This window comes from Lissotriton helveticus, chromosome 4_1 (assembly GCF_964261635.1).
Source record: "Lissotriton helveticus chromosome 4_1, aLisHel1.1, whole genome shotgun sequence".
NCBI lineage: Eukaryota > Metazoa > Chordata > Amphibia > Caudata > Salamandridae > Lissotriton > Lissotriton helveticus.
The window spans coordinates 1671322166-1671343211 of NC_136063.1; the positions used below are offsets into that span (position 1 = coordinate 1671322166).

The following is a 21046-nucleotide window of genomic DNA, read 5'->3' on the forward strand; positions in this document are numbered from 1 at the left end:
CATCAGCTTGAAAAAGTTACAGAAATACAAACATTATAATACGTTTACATCACATTCCTACACAAAATAGTGTGACATTAAGAAATCCTATCCTGTTTTTCTGAAATGCATTTCAGAGGCCTGATTCCCAGCATCCCTTTTTGAAGCTTTCTGCGCTATTGATAAGGCGAATTTAGCACATTTTGAAAGAGAAGTGTTCTTAAATCAAACCTAGAGAACCACAATGACGGTATCATTCAGATAGTACAAATGTTTTTGTATATTAGTATGGAAATTGTGAAATAAAACGTTTTTCATGCTGATTTTCAACAGTCGATCTGCAATCGTGAAACATAAGCTTTTGCTTGGAGGCCTCACAGGTACTGATCTAATTTTCTCTTTTAAGATTATTCACAAATCATATGATATGCTTTGTATAAATCAACTATATTGTTAGATCAAAATTGAGTAAAAAGTGACTATCTCAATTTCATGACATATAGAAGAGTAAGGAGAAGAAGCTCATGTTTCAAATGTAGAGAGGCAACAACTTTTCATTATTTTCACCTCTACTAATTATATGCATTTTTATAATGTATGTGTTTATGTTGTCCTATAAATATACAGAGACATATAGCAAGATATAGGGAGATACATACGTGTAAAGTGGATATGTACAAGTTTATAAGTAAATGAGATGTTTTTCCAATTAATAATTCTAAGAACTGAATGGAAAAAGAAAATCGTAAAGTTTAGATAAGTCCCACTGTGATTTGTACTCAGATCCCGGTTTTCAGAGTCTAGAGTGCTAAGCATGATACCATCAAACCACCTGTACCAGGTTGAGCTTTTCATTTTGAGAGAAGAGATTGCATTCACGGGGGAATCTTATATTTTATTGCAAAATCGTATCTCACATAAAAAGTACTGTTCAACAGAGTGATAGCGTTACTTGAGTCCTCTGGGCAACATCCTTCCCTAACATAGTTCAATATGCAAAAGTTGAACAGAATAGAAAAGTAATAACATTCTGTTGGTCTTTGACTGTAGAACATTAAAAACTTTGAAATGTTCACATTGCTGCAGCAATTTGCTCCCTTGTCACATGGGAGGTTCCATGTTGTAATGGTTAGCACTTTGGACTTTGAATCCAAGGATCCGAGTTCAAATCTCGGTGGGACCACTTTCATGACTGTTGATCAAATCTTTTTCTGTCAAGTGTATTCATAAATATCACAAATCTAACACGGGTAGAGTGAAACATTAATTTATTGATTGTATTCTGAAAGTCTATTCGATGTGAGCAAATGATAGAACTTTTAGAAAACATGGAAATTAAATGGCTCAAAATAATGAGACATTTTGCGAGCTGACTCTGTTTTCTCAAACTCATCACAGGGGGCTGATGCAAGATATTACTTTCTTAAATCTTACTGTTATTGATAAGGGGAAGATGGAACTTTTTAATTGGAAATCCTTCATTAAAACAAAACTTGAGGAATCAAATTGTGTATTATGGGGACAGAAGATATGACGTTTTGAATAACAATCGTGAAATTCAGACACACATATATTTACACTCTGATTTTCTAAAGTAAATCCATAACCATAAAGTAAAATCTTTCGAAAGACGTGTCAAAGGTAATAATCTGAATTTCTCTTTCAAAGAAATTCACAATTAAATGCACTGTGTAAGTCAAGCATGTTGTCATATAAGAAATCAGCAAAAATTAACTATCTCATTACTGGTCATATAGATGAGAGAGGAAATGAACCTAACGTTTAAATTGTGGATGGGAAACAACAGTTTTTAGTTTTCAGCTTCAATACATATGTTTATGAATAATTGATTTCTTTATATAGTCTTATCGCTATCTAGACGGATATAGCTATGTATACATAGATGCATACTTATACGTTGATAAGTATCAGTATAAAACATTGACGTTATGTTTTTCCAAGACCAAATTCTAAGAAATGGGTGAAATAGTAAATCTCATAATTCAAGCAGGTCCCACCGAGATTTGAACTCGGATCGCTGGATTCAGAGTCCAGAGTGCTAACCATTACACCATGGAACCCTCCCATACATGAGTAATTTTTCCATTGAGACAAAAGAGAGCGCATTAGTGCGGGGGCATTTCTTACATTGATGAAACGATATCTCTGTTGAATGCTCATAGTGTAAAGAGCTATAATGTGATTTGATTCTGTTCAGATACATTCTCCTTAACAGTGTTAAATATGCAAACGTTTATCAGGATAGGCAAGTTATATCATAATGATCATCTTTGACTGTAACATATTAAAACATTTTACATTTCCAAACTAATACACCCATTTCTTTGTCTCTCACATGGGATGCGCCAAAGAGCAATGATTGGCACGTTGGACTTTGCATGCAAAGGTACCAGTCCAAATCTTGGGGGTACTATTTTATTACTCTTGACCTTTTCTATTTCTGTCACCTTTGTTTATTGATAGCTCAAATCCAACACCAGTAGGTTGAAAGAGACAATTATTGATTCCTTTCAAAACGTCCATCAGCTTGAACAAGTTACAGAAATACAAACATTATAATACGTTTACATCACATTCCTACACAAAATAGTGTGACATTAAGAAATCCTATCCTGTTTTTCTGAAATGCATTTCAGAGGCCTGATTCCCAGCATCCCTTTTTGAAGCTTTCTGCGCTATTGATAAGGCGAATTTAGCACATTTTGAAAGAGAAGTGTTCTTAAATCAAACCTAGAGAACCACAATGACGGTATCATTCAGATAGTACAAATGTTTTTGTATATTAGTATGGAAATTGTGAAATAAAACGTTTTTCATGCTGATTTTCAACAGTCGATCTGCAATCGTGAAACATAAGCTTTTGCTTGGAGGCCTCACAGGTACTGATCTAATTTTCTCTTTTAAGATTATTCACAAATCATATGATATGCTTTGTATAAATCAACTATATTGTTAGATCAAAATTGAGTAAAAAGTGACTATCTCAATTTCATGACATATAGAAGAGTAAGGAGAAGAAGCTCATGTTTCAAATGTGGAGAGGCAACAACTTTTCATTATTTTTACCTCTACTAATTATATGCATTTTTATAATGTATGTGTTTATGTTGTCCTATAAATATACAGAGACATATAGCAAGATATAGGGAGATACATACGTGTAAAGTGAATATGTACAAGTTTATAAGTAAATGAGATGTTTTTCCAATTAATAATTCTAAGAACTGAATGGAAAAAGAAAATCGTAAAGTTTAGATAAGTCCCACTGTGATTTGTACTCAGATCCCGGTTTTCAGAGTCTAGAGTGCTAAGCATGATACCATCAAACCACCTGTACCAGGTTGAGCTTTTCATTTTGAGAGAAGAGATTGCATTCACGGGCTAATCTTATATTTTATTGCAAAATCGTATCTCACATAAAAAGTACTGTTCAACAGAGTGATAGCGTTACTTGAATCCTCTGGGCAACATCCTTCCCTAACATAGTTCAATATGCAAAAGTTGAACAGAATAGAAAAGTAATAACATTCTGTTGGTCTTTGACTGTAGAACATTAAAAACTTTGAAATGTTCACATTGCTGCAGCAATTTGCTCCCTTGTCACATGGGAAGTTCCATGGTGTAAAGGTTAGCACTTTGGACTTTGAATCCAAGGATCCGTGTTCAAATCTCGGTGGGACCACTTTCATGACTGTTGATCAAATCTTTTTCTGTCAAGTGTATTCATAAATATCACAAATCTAACACGGGTAGAGTGAAACATTAATTTATTGATTGTATTCTGAAAGTCTATTCGATGTGAGCAAATGATAGAACTTTTAGAAAACATGGAAATTAAATGGCTCAAAATAATGAGACATTTTGCGAGCTGACTCTGTTTTCTCAAACTCATCACAGGGGGCTGATGCAAGATATTACTTTCTTAAATCTTACTGTTATTGATAAGGGGAAGATGGAACTTTTTAATTGGAAATCCTTCATTAAAACAAAACTTGAGGAATCAAATTGTGTATTATGGGGACAGAAGATATGACGTTTTGAATAACAATCGTGAAATTCAGACACACATATATTTACACTCTGATTTTCTAAAGTAAATCCATAACCATAAAGTAAAATCTTTCGAAAGACGTGTCAAAGGTAATAATCTGAATTTCTCTTTCAAAGAAATTCACAATTAAATGCACTGTGTAAGTCAAGCATGTTGTCATATAAGAAATCAGCAAAAATTAACTATCTCATTACTGGTCATATAGATGAGAGAGGAAATGAACCTAACGTTTAAATTGTGGATGGGAAACAACAGTTTTTAGTTTTCAGCTTCAATACATATGTTTATGAATAATTGATTTCTTTATATAGTCTTATCGCTATCTAGACGATATAGCTATGTATACATAGATGCATACTTATACGTTGATAAGTATCAGTATAAAACATTGACGTTATGTTTTTCCAAGACCAAATTCTAAGAAATGGGTGAAATAGTAAATCTCATAATTCAAGCAGGTCCCACCGAGATTTGAACTCGGATCGCTGGATTCAGAGTCCAGAGTGCTAACCATTACACCATGGAACCCTCCCATACATGAGTCATTTTTCCATTGAGACAAAAGAGAGCGCATTAGTGCGGGGGCATTTCTTACATTGATGAAACGATATCTCTGTTGAATGCTCATAGTGTAAAGAGCTATAATGTGATTTGATTCTGTTCAGATACATTCTCCTTAACAGTGTTAAATATGCAAACGTTTATCAGGATAGGCAAGTTATATCATAATGATCATCTTTGACTGTAACATATTAAAACATTTTACATTTCCAAACTAATACACCCATTTCTTTGTCTCTCACATGGGCTGCGCCAAAGAGCAATGATTGGCACGTTGGACTTTGCATGCAAAGGTACCAGTCCAAATCTTGGGGGTACTATTTTATTACTCTTGACCTTTTCTATTTCTGTCACCTTTGTTTATTGATAGCTCAAATCCAACACCAGTAGGTTGAAAGAGACAATTATTGATTCCTTTCAAAACGTCCATCAGCTTGAACAAGTTACAGAAATACAAACATTATAATACGTTTACATCACATTCCTACACAAAATAGTGTGACATTAAGAAATCATATCCTGTTTTTCTGAAATGCATTTCAGAGGCCTGATTCCCAGCATCCCTTTTTGAAGCTTTCTGTGCTATTGATAAGGCGAATTTAGCACATTTTGAAAGAGAAGTGTTCTTAAATCAAACCTAGAGAACCACAATGACGGTATCATTCAGATAGTACAAATGTTTTTGTATATTAGTATGGAAATTGTGAAATAAAACGTTTTTCATGCTGATTTTCAACAGTCGATCTGCAATCGTGAAACATAAGCTTTTGCTTGGAGGCCTCACAGGTACTGATCTAATTTTCTCTTTTAAGATTATTCACAAATCATATGATATGCTTTGTATAAATCAACTATATTGTTAGATCAAAATTGAGTAAAAAGTGACTATCTCAATTTCATGACATATAGAAGAGTAAGGAGAAGAAGCTCATGTTTCAAATGTGGAGAGGCAACAACTTTTCATTATTTTCACCTCTACTAATTATATGCATTTTTATAATGTATGTGTTTATGTTGTCCTATAAATATACAGAGACATATAGCAAGATATAGGGAGATACATACGTGTAAAGTGGATATGTACAAGTTTATAAGTAAATGAGATGTTTTTCCAATTAATAATTCTAAGAACTGAATGGAAAAAGAAAATCGTAAAGTTTAGATAAGTCCCACTGTGATTTGTACTCAGATCCCGGTTTTCAGAGTCTAGAGTGCTAAGCATGATACCATCAAACCACCTGTACCAGGTTGAGCTTTTCATTTTGAGAGAAGAGATTGCATTCACGGGGGAATCTTATATTTTATTGCAAAATCGTATCTCACATAAAAAGTACTGTTCAACAGAGTGATAGCGTTACTTGAGTCCTCTGGGCAACATCCTTCCCTAACATAGTTCAATATGCAAAAGTTGAACAGAATAGAAAAGTAATAACATTCTGTTGGTCTTTGACTGTAGAACATTAAAAACTTTGAAATGTTCACATTGCTGCAGCAATTTGCTCCCTTGTCACATGGGAGATTCCATGGTGTAATGGTTAGCACTTTGGACTTTGAATCCAAGGATCCGTGTTCAAATCTCGGTGGGACCACTTTCATGACTGTTGATCAAATCTTTTTCTGTCAAGTGTATTCATAAATATCACAAATCTAACACGGGTAGAGTGAAACATTAATTTATTGATTGTATTCTGAAAGTCTATTCGATGTGAGCAAATGATAGAACTTTTAGAAAACATGGAAATTAAATGGCTCAAAATAATGAGACATTTTGCGAGCTGACTCTGTTTTCTCAAACTCATCACAGGGGGCTGATGCAAGATATTACTTTCTTAAATCTTACTGTTATTGATAAGGGGAAGATGGAACTTTTTAATTGGAAATCCTTCATTAAAACAAAACTTGAGGAATCAAATTGTGTATTATGGGGACAGAAGATATGACGTTTTGAATAACAATCGTGAAATTCAGACACACATATATTTACACTCTGATTTTCTAAAGTAAATCCATAACCATGAAGTAAAATCTTTTGAAAGACGTGTCAAAGGTAATAATCTGAATTTCTCTTTCAAAGAAATTCACAATTAAATGCACTGTGTAAGTCAAGCATGTTGTCATATAAGAAATCAGCAAAAATTAACTATCTCATTACTGGTCATATAGATGAGAGAGGAAATGAACCTAACGTTTAAATTGTGGATGGGAAACAACAGTTTTTAGTTTTCAGCTTCAATACATATGTTTATGAATAATTGATTTCTTTATATAGTCTTATCGCTATCTAGACGGATATAGCTATGTATAAATAGATGCATACTTATACGTTGATAAGTATCAGTATAAAACATTGACGTTATGTTTTTCCAAGACCAAATTCTAAGAAATGGGTGAAATAGTAAATCTCATAATTCAAGCAGGTCCCACCGAGATTTGAACTCGGATCGCGGGATTCAGAGTCCAGAGTGCTAACCATTACACCATGGAACCCTCCCATACATGAGTCATTTTTCCATTGAGACAAAAGAGAGCGCATTAGTGCGGGGGCATTTCTTACATTGATGAAACGATATCTCTGTTGAATGCTCATAGTGTAAAGAGCTATAATGTGATTTGATTCTGTTCAGATACATTCTCCTTAACAGTGTTAAATATGCAAACGTTTATCAGGATAGGCAAGTTATATCATAATGATCATCTTTGACTGTAACATATTAAAACATTTTACATTTCCAAACTAATACACCCATTTCTTTGTCTCTCACATGGGATGCGCCAAAGAGCAATGATTGGCACGTTGGACTTTGCATGCAAAGGTACCAGTCCAAATCTTGGGGGTACTATTTTATTACTCTTGACCTTTTCTATTTCTGTCACCTTTGTTTATTGATAGCTCAAATCCAACACCAGTAGGTTGAAAGAGACAATTATTGATTCCTTTCAAAACGTCCATCAGCTTGAACAAGTTACAGAAATACAAACATTATAATACGTTTACATCACATTCCTACACAAAATAGTGTGACATTAAGAAATCCTATCCTGTTTTTCTGAAATGCATTTCAGAGGCCTGATTCCCAGCATCCCTTTTTGAAGCTTTCTGCGCTATTGATAAGGCGAATTTAGCACATTTTGAAAGAGAAGTGTTCTTAAATCAAACCTAGAGAACCACAATGACGGTATCATTCAGATAGTACAAATGTTTTTGTATATTAGTATGGAAATTGTGAAATAAAACGTTTTTCATGCTGATTTTCAACAGTCGATCTGCAATCGTGAAACATAAGCTTTTGCTTGGAGGCCTCACAGGTACTGATCTAATTTTCTCTTTTAAGATTATTCACAAATCATATGATATGCTTTGTATAAATCAACTATATTGTTAGATCAAAATTGAGTAAAAAGTGACTATCTCAATTTCATGACATATAGAAGAGTAAGGAGAAGAAGCTCATGTTTCAAATGTGGAGAGGCAACAACTTTTCATTATTTTCACCTCTACTAATTATATGCATTTTTATAATGTATGTGTTTATGTTGTCCTATAAATATACAGAGACATATAGCAAGATATAGGGAGATACATACGTGTAAAGTGGATATGTACAAGTTTATAAGTAAATGAGATGTTTTTCCAATTAATAATTCTAAGAACTGAATGGAAAAAGAAAATCGTAAAGTTTAGATAAGTCCCACTGTGATTTGTACTCAGATCCCGGTTTTCAGAGTCTAGAGTGCTAAGCATGATACCATCAAACCACCTGTACCAGGTTGAGCTTTTCATTTTGAGAGAAGAGATTGCATTCACGGGGGAATCTTATATTTTATTGCAAAATCGTATCTCACATAAAAAGTACTGTTCAACAGAGTGATAGCGTTACTTGAGTCCTCTGGGCAACATCCTTCCCTAACATAGTTCAATATGCAAAAGTTGAACAGAATAGAAAAGTAATAACATTCTGTTGGTCTTTGACTGTAGAACATTAAAAACTTTGAAATGTTCACATTGCTGCAGCAATTTGCTCCCTTGTCACATGGGAGGTTCCATGTTGTAATGGTTAGCACTTTGGACTTTGAATCCAAGGATCCAAGTTCAAATCTCGGTGGGACCACTTTCATGACTGTTGATCAAATCTTTTTCTGTCAAGTGTATTCATAAATATCACAAATCTAACACGGGTAGAGTGAAACATTAATTTATTGATTGTATTCTGAAAGTCTATTCGATGTGAGCAAATGATAGAACTTTTAGAAAACATGGAAATTAAATGGCTCAAAATAATGAGACATTTTGCGAGCTGACTCTGTTTTCTCAAACTCATCACAGGGGGCTGATGCAAGATATTACTTTCTTAAATCTTACTGTTATTGATAAGGGGAAGATGGAACTTTTTAATTGGAAATCCTTCATTAAAACAAAACTTGAGGAATCAAATTGTGTATTATGGGGACAGAAGATATGACGTTTTGAATAACAATCGTGAAATTCAGACACACATATATTTACACTCTGATTTTCTAAAGTAAATCCATAACCATAAAGTAAAATCTTTCGAAAGACGTGTCAAAGGTAATAATCTGAATTTCTCTTTCAAAGAAATTCACAATTAAATGCACTGTGTAAGTCAAGCATGTTGTCATATAAGAAATCAGCAAAAATTAACTATCTCATTACTGGTCATATAGATGAGAGAGGAAATGAACCTAACGTTTAAATTGTGGATGGGAAACAACAGTTTTTAGTTTTCAGCTTCAATACATATGTTTATGAATAATTGATTTCTTTATATAGTCTTATCGCTATCTAGACGGATATAGCTATGTATAAATAGATGCATACTTATACGTTGATAAGTATCAGTATAAAACATTGACGTTATGTTTTTCCAAGACCAAATTCTAAGAAATGGGTGAAATAGTAAATCTCATAATTCAAGCAGGTCCCACCGAGATTTGAACTCGGATCGCGGGATTCAGAGTCCAGAGTGCTAACCATTACACCATGGAACCCTCCCATACACGAGTCATTTTTCCATTGAGACAAAAGAGAGCGCATTAGTGCGGGGGCATTTCTTACATTGATGAAACGATATCTCTGTTGAATGCTCATAGTGTAAAGAGCTATAATGTGATTTGATTCTGTTCAGATACATTCTCCTTAACAGTGTTAAATATGCAAACGTTTATCAGGATAGGCAAGTTATATCATAATGATCATCTTTGACTGTAACATATTAAAACATTTTACATTTCCAAACTAATACACCCATTTCTTTGTCTCTCACATGGGATGCGCCAAAGAGCAATGATTGGCACGTTGGACTTTGCATGCAAAGGTACCAGTCCAAATCTTGGGGGTACTATTTTATTACTCTTGACCATTTCTATTTCTGTCACCTTTGTTTATTGATAGCTCAAATCCAACACCAGTAGGTTGAAAGAGACAATTATTGATTCCTTTCAAAACGTCCATCAGCTTGAACAAGTTACAGAAATACAAACATTATAATACGTTTACATCACATTCCTACACAAAATAGTGTGACATTAAGAAATCCTATCCTGTTTTTCTGAAATGCATTTCAGAGGCCTGATTCCCAGCATCCCTTTTTGAAGCTTTCTGCGCTATTGATAAGGCGAATTTAGCACATTTTGAAAGAGAAGTGTTCTTAAATCAAACCTAGAGAACCACAATGACGGTATCATTCAGATAGTACAAATGTTTTTGTATATTAGTATGGAAATTGTGAAATAAAACGTTTTTCATGCTGATTTTCAACAGTCGATCTGCAATCGTGAAACATAAGCTTTTGCTTGGAGGCCTCACAGGTACTGATCTAATTTTCTCTTTTAAGATTATTCACAAATCATATGATATGCTTTGTATAAATCAACTATATTGTTAGATCAAAATTGAGTAAAAAGTGACTATCTCAATTTCATGACATATAGAAGAGTAAGGAGAAGAAGCTCATGTTTCAAATGTGGAGAGGCAACAACTTTTCATTATTTTCACCTCTACTAATTATATGCATTTTTATAATGTATGTGTTTATGTTGTCCTATAAATATACAGAGACATATAGCAAGATATAGGGAGATACATACGTGTAAAGTGGATATGTACAAGTTTATAAGTAAATGAGATGTTTTTCCAATTAATAATTCTAAGAACTGAATGGAAAAAGAAAATCGTAAAGTTTAGATAAGTCCCACTGTGATTTGTACTCAGATCCCGGTTTTCAGAGTCTAGAGTGCTAAGCATGATACCATCAAACCACCTGTACCAGGTTGAGCTTTTCATTTTGAGAGAAGAGATTGCATTCACGGGGGAATCTTATATTTTATTGCAAAATCGTATCTCACATAAAAAGTACTGTTCAACAGAGTGATAGCGTTACTTGAGTCCTCTGGGCAACATCCTTCCCTAACATAGTTCAATATGCAAAAGTTGAACAGAATAGAAAAGTAATAACATTCTGTTGGTCTTTGACTGTAGAACATTAAAAACTTTGAAATGTTCACATTGCTGCAGCAATTTGCTCCCTTGTCACATGGGAGGTTCCATGTTGTAATGGTTAGCACTTTGGACTTTGAATCCAAGGATCCAAGTTCAAATCTCGGTGGGACCACTTTCATGACTGTTGATCAAATCTTTTTCTGTCAAGTGTATTCATAAATATCACAAATCTAACACGGGTAGAGTGAAACATTAATTTATTGATTGTATTCTGAAAGTCTATTCGATGTGAGCAAATGATAGAACTTTTAGAAAACATGGAAATTAAATGGCTCAAAATAATGAGACATTTTGCGAGCTGACTCTGTTTTCTCAAACTCATCACAGGGGGCTGATGCAAGATATTACTTTCTTAAATCTTACTGTTATTGATAAGGGGAAGATGGAACTTTTTAATTGGAAATCCTTCATTAAAACAAAACTTGAGGAATCAAATTGTGTATTATGGGGACAGAAGATATGACGTTTTGAATAACAATCGTGAAATTCAGACACACATATATTTACACTCTGATTTTCTAAAGTAAATCCATAACCATAAAGTAAAATCTTTCGAAAGACGTGTCAAAGGTAATAATCTGAATTTCTCTTTCAAAGAAATTCACAATTAAATGCACTGTGTAAGTCAAGCATGTTGTCATATAAGAAATCAGCAAAAATTAACTATCTCATTACTGGTCATATAGATGAGAGAGGAAATGAACCTAACGTTTAAATTGTGGATGGGAAACAACAGTTTTTAGTTTTCAGCTTCAATACATATGTTTATGAATAATTGATTTCTTTATATAGTCTTATCGCTATCTAGACGGATATAGCTATGTATAAATAGATGCATACTTATACGTTGATAAGTATCAGTATAAAACATTGACGTTATGTTTTTCCAAGACCAAATTCTAAGAAATGGGTGAAATAGTAAATCTCATAATTCAAGCAGGTCCCACCGAGATTTGAACTCGGATCGCGGGATTCAGAGTCCAGAGTGCTAACCATTACACCATGGAACCCTCCCATACACGAGTCATTTTTCCATTGAGACAAAAGAGAGCGCATTAGTGCGGGGGCATTTCTTACATTGATGAAACGATATCTCTGTTGAATGCTCATAGTGTAAAGAGCTATAATGTGATTTGATTCTGTTCAGATACATTCTCCTTAACAGTGTTAAATATGCAAACGTTTATCAGGATAGGCAAGTTATATCATAATGATCATCTTTGACTGTAACATATTAAAACATTTTACATTTCCAAACTAATACACCCATTTCTTTGTCTCTCACATGGGATGCGCCAAAGAGCAATGATTGGCACGTTGGACTTTGCATGCAAAGGTACCAGTCCAAATCTTGGGGGTACTATTTTATTACTCTTGACCATTTCTATTTCTGTCACCTTTGTTTATTGATAGCTCAAATCCAACACCAGTAGGTTGAAAGAGACAATTATTGATTCCTTTCAAAACGTCCATCAGCTTGAACAAGTTACAGAAATACAAACATTATAATACGTTTACATCACATTCCTACACAAAATAGTGTGACATTAAGAAATCCTATCCTGTTTTTCTGAAATGCATTTCAGAGGCCTGATTCCCAGCATCCCTTTTTGAAGCTTTCTGCGCTATTGATAAGGCGAATTTAGCACATTTTGAAAGAGAAGTGTTCTTAAATCAAACCTAGAGAACCACAATGACGGTATCATTCAGATAGTACAAATGTTTTTGTATATTAGTATGGAAATTGTGAAATAAAACGTTTTTCATGCTGATTTTCAACAGTCGATCTGCAATCGTGAAACATAAGCTTTTGCTTGGAGGCCTCACAGGTACTGATCTAATTTTCTCTTTTAAGATTATTCACAAATCATATGATATGCTTTGTATAAATCAACTATATTGTTAGATCAAAATTGAGTAAAAAGTGACTATCTCAATTTCATGACATATAGAAGAGTAAGGAGAAGAAGCTCATGTTTCAAATGTGGAGAGGCAACAACTTTTCATTATTTTCACCTCTACTAATTATATGCATTTTTATAATGTATGTGTTTATGTTGTCCTATAAATATACAGAGACATATAGCAAGATATAGGGAGATACATACGTGTAAAGTGGATATGTACAAGTTTATAAGTAAATGAGATGTTTTTCCAATTAATAATTCTAAGAACTGAATGGAAAAAGAAAATCGTAAAGTTTAGATAAGTCCCACTGTGATTTGTACTCAGATCCCGGTTTTCAGAGTCTAGAGTGCTAAGCATGATACCATCAAACCACCTGTACCAGGTTGAGCTTTTCATTTTGAGAGAAGAGATTGCATTCACGGGGGAATCTTATATTTTATTGCAAAATCGTATCTCACATAAAAAGTACTGTTCAACAGAGTGATAGCGTTACTTGAGTCCTCTGGGCAACATCCTTCCCTAACATAGTTCAATATGCAAAAGTTGAACAGAATAGAAAAGTAATAACATTCTGTTGGTCTTTGACTGTAGAACATTAAAAACTTTGAAATGTTCACATTGCTGCAGCAATTTGCTCCCTTGTCACATGGGAGGTTCCATGTTGTAATGGTTAGCACTTTGGACTTTGAATCCAAGGATCCAAGTTCAAATCTCGGTGGGACCACTTTCATGACTGTTGATCAAATCTTTTTCTGTCAAGTGTATTCATAAATATCACAAATCTAACACGGGTAGAGTGAAACATTAATTTATTGATTGTATTCTGAAAGTCTATTCGATGTGAGCAAATGATAGAACTTTTAGAAAACATGGAAATTAAATGGCTCAAAATAATGAGACATTTTGCGAGCTGACTCTGTTTTCTCAAACTCATCACAGGGGGCTGATGCAAGATATTACTTTCTTAAATCTTACTGTTATTGATAAGGGGAAGATGGAACTTTTTAATTGGAAATCCTTCATTAAAACAAAACTTGAGGAATCAAATTGTGTATTATGGGGACAGAAGATATGACGTTTTGAATAACAATCGTGAAATTCAGACACACATATATTTACACTCTGATTTTCTAAAGTAAATCCATAACCATAAAGTAAAATCTTTCGAAAGACGTGTCAAAGGTAATAATCTGAATTTCTCTTTCAAAGAAATTCACAATTAAATGCACTGTGTAAGTCAAGCATGTTGTCATATAAGAAATCAGCAAAAATTAACTATCTCATTACTGGTCATATAGATGAGAGAGGAAATGAACCTAACGTTTAAATTGTGGATGGGAAACAACAGTTTTTAGTTTTCAGCTTCAATACATATGTTTATGAATAATTGATTTCTTTATATAGTCTTATCGCTATCTAGACGGATATAGCTATGTATAAATAGATGCATACTTATACGTTGATAAGTATCAGTATAAAACATTGACGTTATGTTTTTCCAAGACCAAATTCTAAGAAATGGGTGAAATAGTAAATCTCATAATTCAAGCAGGTCCCACCGAGATTTGAACTCGGATCGCGGGATTCAGAGTCCAGAGTGCTAACCATTACACCATGGAACCCTCCCATACACGAGTCATTTTTCCATTGAGACAAAAGAGAGCGCATTAGTGCGGGGGCATTTCTTACATTGATGAAACGATATCTCTGTTGAATGCTCATAGTGTAAAGAGCTATAATGTGATTTGATTCTGTTCAGATACATTCTCCTTAACAGTGTTAAATATGCAAACGTTTATCAGGATAGGCAAGTTATATCATAATGATCATCTTTGACTGTAACATATTAAAACATTTTACATTTCCAAACTAATACACCCATTTCTTTGTCTCTCACATGGGATGCGCCAAAGAGCAATGATTGGCACGTTGGACTTTGCATGCAAAGGTACCAGTCCAAATCTTGGGGGTACTATTTTATTACTCTTGACCATTTCTATTTCTGTCACCTTTGTTTATTGATAGCTCAAATCCAACACCAGTAGGTTGAAAGAGACAATTATTGATTCCTTTCAAAACGTCCATCAGCTTGAACAAGTTACAGAAATACAAACATTATAATACGTTTACATCACATTCCTACACAAAATAGTGTGACATTAAGAAATCCTATCCTGTTTTTCTGAAATGCATTTCAGAGGCCTGATTCCCAGCATCCCTTTTTGAAGCTTTCTGCGCTATTGATAAGGCGAATTTAGCACATTTTGAAAGAGAAGTGTTCTTAAATCAAACCTAGAGAACCACAATGACGGTATCATTCAGATAGTACAAATGTTTTTGTATATTAGTATGGAAATTGTGAAATAAAACGTTTTTCATGCTGATTTTCAACAGTCGATCTGCAATCGTGAAACATAAGCTTTTGCTTGGAGGCCTCACAGGTACTGATCTAATTTTCTCTTTTAAGATTATTCACAAATCATATGATATGCTTTGTATAAATCAACTATATTGTTAGATCAAAATTGAGTAAAAAGTGACTATCTCAATTTCATGACATATAGAAGAGTAAGGAGAAGAAGCTCATGTTTCAAATGTGGAGAGGCAACAACTTTTCATTATTTTCACCTCTACTAATTATATGCATTTTTATAATGTATGTGTTTATGTTGTCCTATAAATATACAGAGACATATAGCAAGATATAGGGAGATACATACGTGTAAAGTGGATATGTACAAGTTTATAAGTAAATGAGATGTTTTTCCAATTAATAATTCTAAGAACTGAATGGAAAAAGAAAATCGTAAAGTTTAGATAAGTCCCACTGTGATTTGTACTCAGATCCCGGTTTTCAGAGTCTAGAGTGCTAAGCATGATACCATCAAACCACCTGTACCAGGTTGAGCTTTTCATTTTGAGAGAAGAGATTGCATTCACGGGGGAATCTTATATTTTATTGCAAAATCGTATCTCACATAAAAAGTACTGTTCAACAGAGTGATAGCGTTACTTGAGTCCTCTGGGCAACATCCTTCCCTAACATAGTTCAATATGCAAAAGTTGAACAGAATAGAAAAGTAATAACATTCTGTTGGTCTTTGACTGTAGAACATTAAAAACTTTGAAATGTTCACATTGCTGCAGCAATTTGCTCCCTTGTCACATGGGAGGTTCCATGTTGTAATGGTTAGCCCTTTGGACTTTGAATCCAAGGATCCAAGTTCAAATCTCGGTGGGACCACTTTCATGACTGTTGATCAAATCTTTTTCTGTCAAGTGTATTCATAAATATCACAAATCTAACACGGGTAGAGTGAAACATTAATTTATTGATTGTATTCTGAAAGTCTATTCGATGTGAGCAAATGATAGAACTTTTAGAAAACATGGAAATTAAATGGCTCAAAATAATGAGACATTTTGCGAGCTGACTCTGTTTTCTCAAACTCATCACAGGGGGCTGATGCAAGATATTACTTTCTTAAATCTTACTGTTATTGATAAGGGGAAGATGGAACTTTTTAATTGGAAATCCTTCATTAAAACAAAACTTGAGGAATCAAATTGTGTATTATGGGGACAGAAGATATGACGTTTTGAATAACAATCGTGAAATTCAGACACACATATATTTACACTCTGATTTTCTAAAGTAAATCCATAACCATAAAGTAAAATCTTTCGAAAGACGTGTCAAAGGTAATAATCTGAATTTCTCTTTCAAAGAAATTCACAATTAAATGCACTGTGTAAGTCAAGCATGTTGTCATATAAGAAATCAGCAAAAATTAACTATCTCATTACTGGTCATATAGATGAGAGAGGAAATGAACCTAACGTTTAAATTGTGGATGGGAAACAACAGTTTTTAGTTTTCAGCTTCAATACATATGTTTATGAATAATTGATTTCTTTATATAGTCTTATCGCTATCTAGACGGATATAGCTATGTATAAATAGATGCATACTTATACGTTGATAAGTATCAGTATAAAACATTGACGTTATGTTTTTCCAAGACCAAATTCTAAGAAATGGGTGAAATAGTAAATCTCATAATTCAAGCAGGTCCCACCGAGATTTGAACTCGGATCGCGGGATTCAGAGTCCAGAGTGCTAACCATTACACCATGGAACCCTCCCATACACGAGTCATTTTTCCATTGAGACAAAAGAGAGCGCATTAGTGCGGGGGCATTTCTTACATTGATGAAACGATATCTCTGTTGAATGCTCATAGTGTAAAGAGCTATAATGTGATTTGATTCTGTTCAGATACATTCTCCTTAACAGTGTTAAATATGCAAACGTTTATCAGGATAGGCAAGTTATATCATAATGATCATCTTTGACTGTAACATATTAAAACATTTTACATTTCCAAACTAATACACCCATTTCTTTGTCTCTCACATGGGATGCGCCAAAGAGCAATGATTGGCACGTTGGACTTTGCATGCAAAGGTACCAGTCCAAATCTTGGGGGTACTATTTTATTACTCTTGACCATTTCTATTTCTGTCACCTTTGTTTATTGATAGCTCAAATCCAACACCAGTAGGTTGAAAGAGACAATTATTGATTCCTTTCAAAACGTCCATCAGCTTGAACAAGTTACAGAAATACAAACATTATAATACGTTTACATCACATTCCTACACAAAATAGTGTGACATTAAGAAATCCTATCCTGTTTTTCTGAAATGCATTTCAGAGGCCTGATTCCCAGCATCCCTTTTTGAAGCTTTCTGCGCTATTGATAAGGCGAATTTAGCACATTTTGAAAGAGAAGTGTTCTTAAATCAAACCTAGAGAACCACAATGACGGTATCATTCAGATAGTACAAATGTTTTTGTATATTAGTATGGAAATTGTGAAATAAAACGTTTTTCATGCTGATTTTCAACAGTCGATCTGCAATCGTGAAACATAAGCTTTTGCTTGGAGGCCTCACAGGTACTGATCTAATTTTCTCTTTTAAGATTATTCACAAATCATATGATATGCTTTGTATAAATCAACTATATTGTTAGATCAAAATTGAGTAAAAAGTGACTATCTCAATTTCATGACATATAGAAGAGTAAGGAGAAGAAGCTCATGTTTCAAATGTGGAGAGGCAACAACTTTTCATTATTTTCACCTCTACTAATTATATGCATTTTTATAATGTATGTGTTTATGTTGTCCTATAAATATACAGAGACATATAGCAAGATATAGGGAGATACATACGTGTAAAGTGGATATGTACAAGTTTATAAGTAAATGAGATGTTTTTCCAATTAATAATTCTAAGAACTGAATGGAAAAAGAAAATCGTAAAGTTTAGATAAGTCCCACTGTGATTTGTACTCAGATCCCGGTTTTCAGAGTCTAGAGTGCTAAGCATGATACCATCAAACCACCTGTACCAGGTTGAGCTTTTCATTTTGAGAGAAGAGATTGCATTCACGGGGGAATCTTATATTTTATTGCAAAATCGTATCTCACATAAAAAGTACTGTTCAACAGAGTGATAGCGTTACTTGAGTCCTCTGGGCAACATCCTTCCCTAACATAGTTCAATATGCAAAAGTTGAACAGAATAGAAAAGTAATAACATTCTGTTGGTCTTTGACTGTAGAACATTAAAAACTTTGAAATGTTCACATTGCTGCAGCAATTTGCTCCCTTGTCACATGGGAGGTTCCATGTTGTAATGGTTAGCACTTTGGACTTTGAATCCAAGGATCCAAGTTCAAATCTCGGTGGGACCACTTTCATGACTGTTGATCAAATCTTTTTCTGTCAAGTGTATTCATAAATATCACAAATCTAACACGGGTAGAGTGAAACATTAATTTATTGATTGTATTCTGAAAGTCTATTCGATGTGAGCAAATGATAGAACTTTTAGAAAACATGGAAATTAAATGGCTCAAAATAATGAGACATTTTGCGAGCTGACTCTGTTTTCTCAAACTCATCACAGGGGGCTGATGCAAGATATTACTTTCTTAAATCTTACTGTTATTGATAAGGGGAAGATGGAACTTTTTAATTGGAAATCCTTCATTAAAACAAAACTTGAGGAATCAAATTGTGTATTATGGGGACAGAAGATATGACGTTTTGAATAACAATCGTGAAATTCAGACACACATATATTTACACTCTGATTTTCTAAAGTAAATCCATAACCATAAAGTAAAATCTTTCGAAAGACGTGTCAAAGGTAATAATCTGAATTTCTCTTTCAAAGAAATTCACAATTAAATGCACTGTGTAAGTCAAGCATGTTGTCATATAAGAAATCAGCAAAAATTAACTATCTCATTACTGGTCATATAGATGAGAGAGGAAATGAACCTAACGTTTAAATTGTGGATGGGAAACAACAGTTTTTAGTTTTCAGCTTCAATACATATGTTTATGAATAATTGATTTCTTTATATAGTCTTATCGCTATCTAGACGGATATAGCTATGTATAAATAGATGCATACTTATACGTTGATAAGTATCAGTATAAAACATTGACGTTATGTTTTTCCAAGACCAAATTCTAAGAAATGGGTGAAATAGTAAATCTCATAATTCAAGCAGGTCCCACCGAGATTTGAACTCGGATCGCGGGATTCAGAGTCCAGAGTGCTAACCATTACACCATGGAACCCTCCCATACACGAGTCATTTTTCCATTGAGACAAAAGAGAGCGCATTAGTGCGGGGGCATTTCTTACATTGATGAAACGATATCTCTGTTGAATGCTCATAGTGTAAAGAGCTATAATGTGATTTGATTCTGTTCAGATACATTCTCCTTAACAGTGTTAAATATGCAAACGTTTATCAGGATAGGCAAGTTATATCATAATGATCATCTTTGACTGTAACATATTAAAACATTTTACATTTCCAAACTAATACACCCATTTCTTTGTCTCTCACATGGGATGCGCCAAAGAGCAATGATTGGCACGTTGGACTTTGCATGCAAAGGTACCAGTCCAAATCTTGGGGGTACTATTTTATTACTCTTGACCATTTCTATTTCTGTCACCTTTGTTTATTGATAGCTCAAATCCAACACCAGTAGGTTGAAAGAGACAATTATTGATTCCTTTCAAAACGTCCATCAGCTTGAACAAGTTACAGAAATACAAACATTATAATACGTTTACATCACATTCCTACACAAAATAGTGTGACATTAAGAAATCCTATCCTGTTTTTCTGAAATGCATTTCAGAGGCCTGATTCCCAGCATCCCTTTTTGAAGCTTTCTGCGCTATTGATAAGGCGAATTTAGCACATTTTGAAAGAGAAGTGTTCTTAAATCAAACCTAGAGAACCACAATGACGGTATCATTCAGATAGTACAAATGTTTTTGTATATTAGTATGGAAATTGTGAAATAAAACGTTTTTCATGCTGATTTTCAACAGTCGATCTGCAATCGTGAAACATAAGCTTTTGCTTGGAGGCCTCACAGGTACTGATCTAATTTTCTCTTTTAAGATTATTCACAAATCATATGATATGCTTTGTATAAATCAACTATATTGTTAGATCAAAATTGAGTAAAAAGTGACTATCTCAATTTCATGACATATAGAAGAGTAAGGAGAAGAAGCTCATGTTTCAAATGTGGAGAGGCAACAACTTTTCATTATTTTCACCTCTACTAATTATATGCATTTTTATAATGTATGTGTTTATGTTGTCCTATAAATATACAGAGACATATAGCAAGATATAGGGAGATACATACGTGTAAAGTGGATATGTACAAGTTTATAAGTAAATGAGATGTTTTTCCAATTAATAATTCTAAGAACTGAATGGAAAAAGAAAATCGTAAAGTTTAGATAAGTCCCACTGTGATTTGTACTCAGATCCCGGTTTTCAGAGTCTAGAGTGCTAAGCATGATACCATCAAACCACCTGTACCAGGTTGAGCTTTTCATTTTGAGAGAAGAGATTGCATTCACGGGGGAATCTTATATTTTATTGCAAAATC

General features: G+C 33.8%; 14 non-coding genes across 14 annotated transcripts; 6 read left to right on the plus strand and 8 right to left on the minus strand.

Annotated features, from left to right (window-relative positions):
- Positions 1 to 1090: 1090 nt before the first annotated feature.
- On the plus strand, positions 1091 to 1162 carry TRNAQ-UUG (transfer RNA glutamine (anticodon UUG)). The gene has a single exon. It is a non-coding gene; the product is annotated as a tRNA-Gln (tRNA).
- An 826-nt stretch (positions 1163 to 1988) lies between these two features.
- On the minus strand, positions 1989 to 2060 carry TRNAQ-CUG (transfer RNA glutamine (anticodon CUG)). The gene has a single exon. It is a non-coding gene; the product is annotated as a tRNA-Gln (tRNA).
- Positions 2061 to 4507: 2447 nt separating this feature from the next.
- Positions 4508 to 4579, minus strand: TRNAQ-CUG (transfer RNA glutamine (anticodon CUG)). The gene has a single exon. It is a non-coding gene; the product is annotated as a tRNA-Gln (tRNA).
- Positions 4580 to 6129: 1550 nt separating this feature from the next.
- TRNAQ-UUG (transfer RNA glutamine (anticodon UUG)) lies at positions 6130 to 6201 on the plus strand. Its single transcript has one exon. It is a non-coding gene; the product is annotated as a tRNA-Gln (tRNA).
- Positions 6202 to 7027: 826 nt separating this feature from the next.
- Positions 7028 to 7099, minus strand: TRNAQ-CUG (transfer RNA glutamine (anticodon CUG)). The gene has a single exon. It is a non-coding gene; the product is annotated as a tRNA-Gln (tRNA).
- Positions 7100 to 8649: 1550 nt separating this feature from the next.
- Positions 8650 to 8721, plus strand: TRNAQ-UUG (transfer RNA glutamine (anticodon UUG)). The gene has a single exon. It is a non-coding gene; the product is annotated as a tRNA-Gln (tRNA).
- An 826-nt stretch (positions 8722 to 9547) lies between these two features.
- Positions 9548 to 9619, minus strand: TRNAQ-CUG (transfer RNA glutamine (anticodon CUG)). Its single transcript has one exon. It is a non-coding gene; the product is annotated as a tRNA-Gln (tRNA).
- A 1550-nt stretch (positions 9620 to 11169) lies between these two features.
- TRNAQ-UUG (transfer RNA glutamine (anticodon UUG)) lies at positions 11170 to 11241 on the plus strand. Its single transcript has one exon. It is a non-coding gene; the product is annotated as a tRNA-Gln (tRNA).
- Positions 11242 to 12067: 826 nt separating this feature from the next.
- TRNAQ-CUG (transfer RNA glutamine (anticodon CUG)) lies at positions 12068 to 12139 on the minus strand. Its single transcript has one exon. It is a non-coding gene; the product is annotated as a tRNA-Gln (tRNA).
- Positions 12140 to 13689: 1550 nt separating this feature from the next.
- On the plus strand, positions 13690 to 13761 carry TRNAQ-UUG (transfer RNA glutamine (anticodon UUG)). The gene has a single exon. It is a non-coding gene; the product is annotated as a tRNA-Gln (tRNA).
- Positions 13762 to 14587: 826 nt separating this feature from the next.
- TRNAQ-CUG (transfer RNA glutamine (anticodon CUG)) lies at positions 14588 to 14659 on the minus strand. Its single transcript has one exon. It is a non-coding gene; the product is annotated as a tRNA-Gln (tRNA).
- A 2448-nt stretch (positions 14660 to 17107) lies between these two features.
- On the minus strand, positions 17108 to 17179 carry TRNAQ-CUG (transfer RNA glutamine (anticodon CUG)). The gene has a single exon. It is a non-coding gene; the product is annotated as a tRNA-Gln (tRNA).
- A 1550-nt stretch (positions 17180 to 18729) lies between these two features.
- On the plus strand, positions 18730 to 18801 carry TRNAQ-UUG (transfer RNA glutamine (anticodon UUG)). The gene has a single exon. It is a non-coding gene; the product is annotated as a tRNA-Gln (tRNA).
- An 826-nt stretch (positions 18802 to 19627) lies between these two features.
- Positions 19628 to 19699, minus strand: TRNAQ-CUG (transfer RNA glutamine (anticodon CUG)). Its single transcript has one exon. It is a non-coding gene; the product is annotated as a tRNA-Gln (tRNA).
- Positions 19700 to 21046: the final 1347 nt, after the last annotated feature.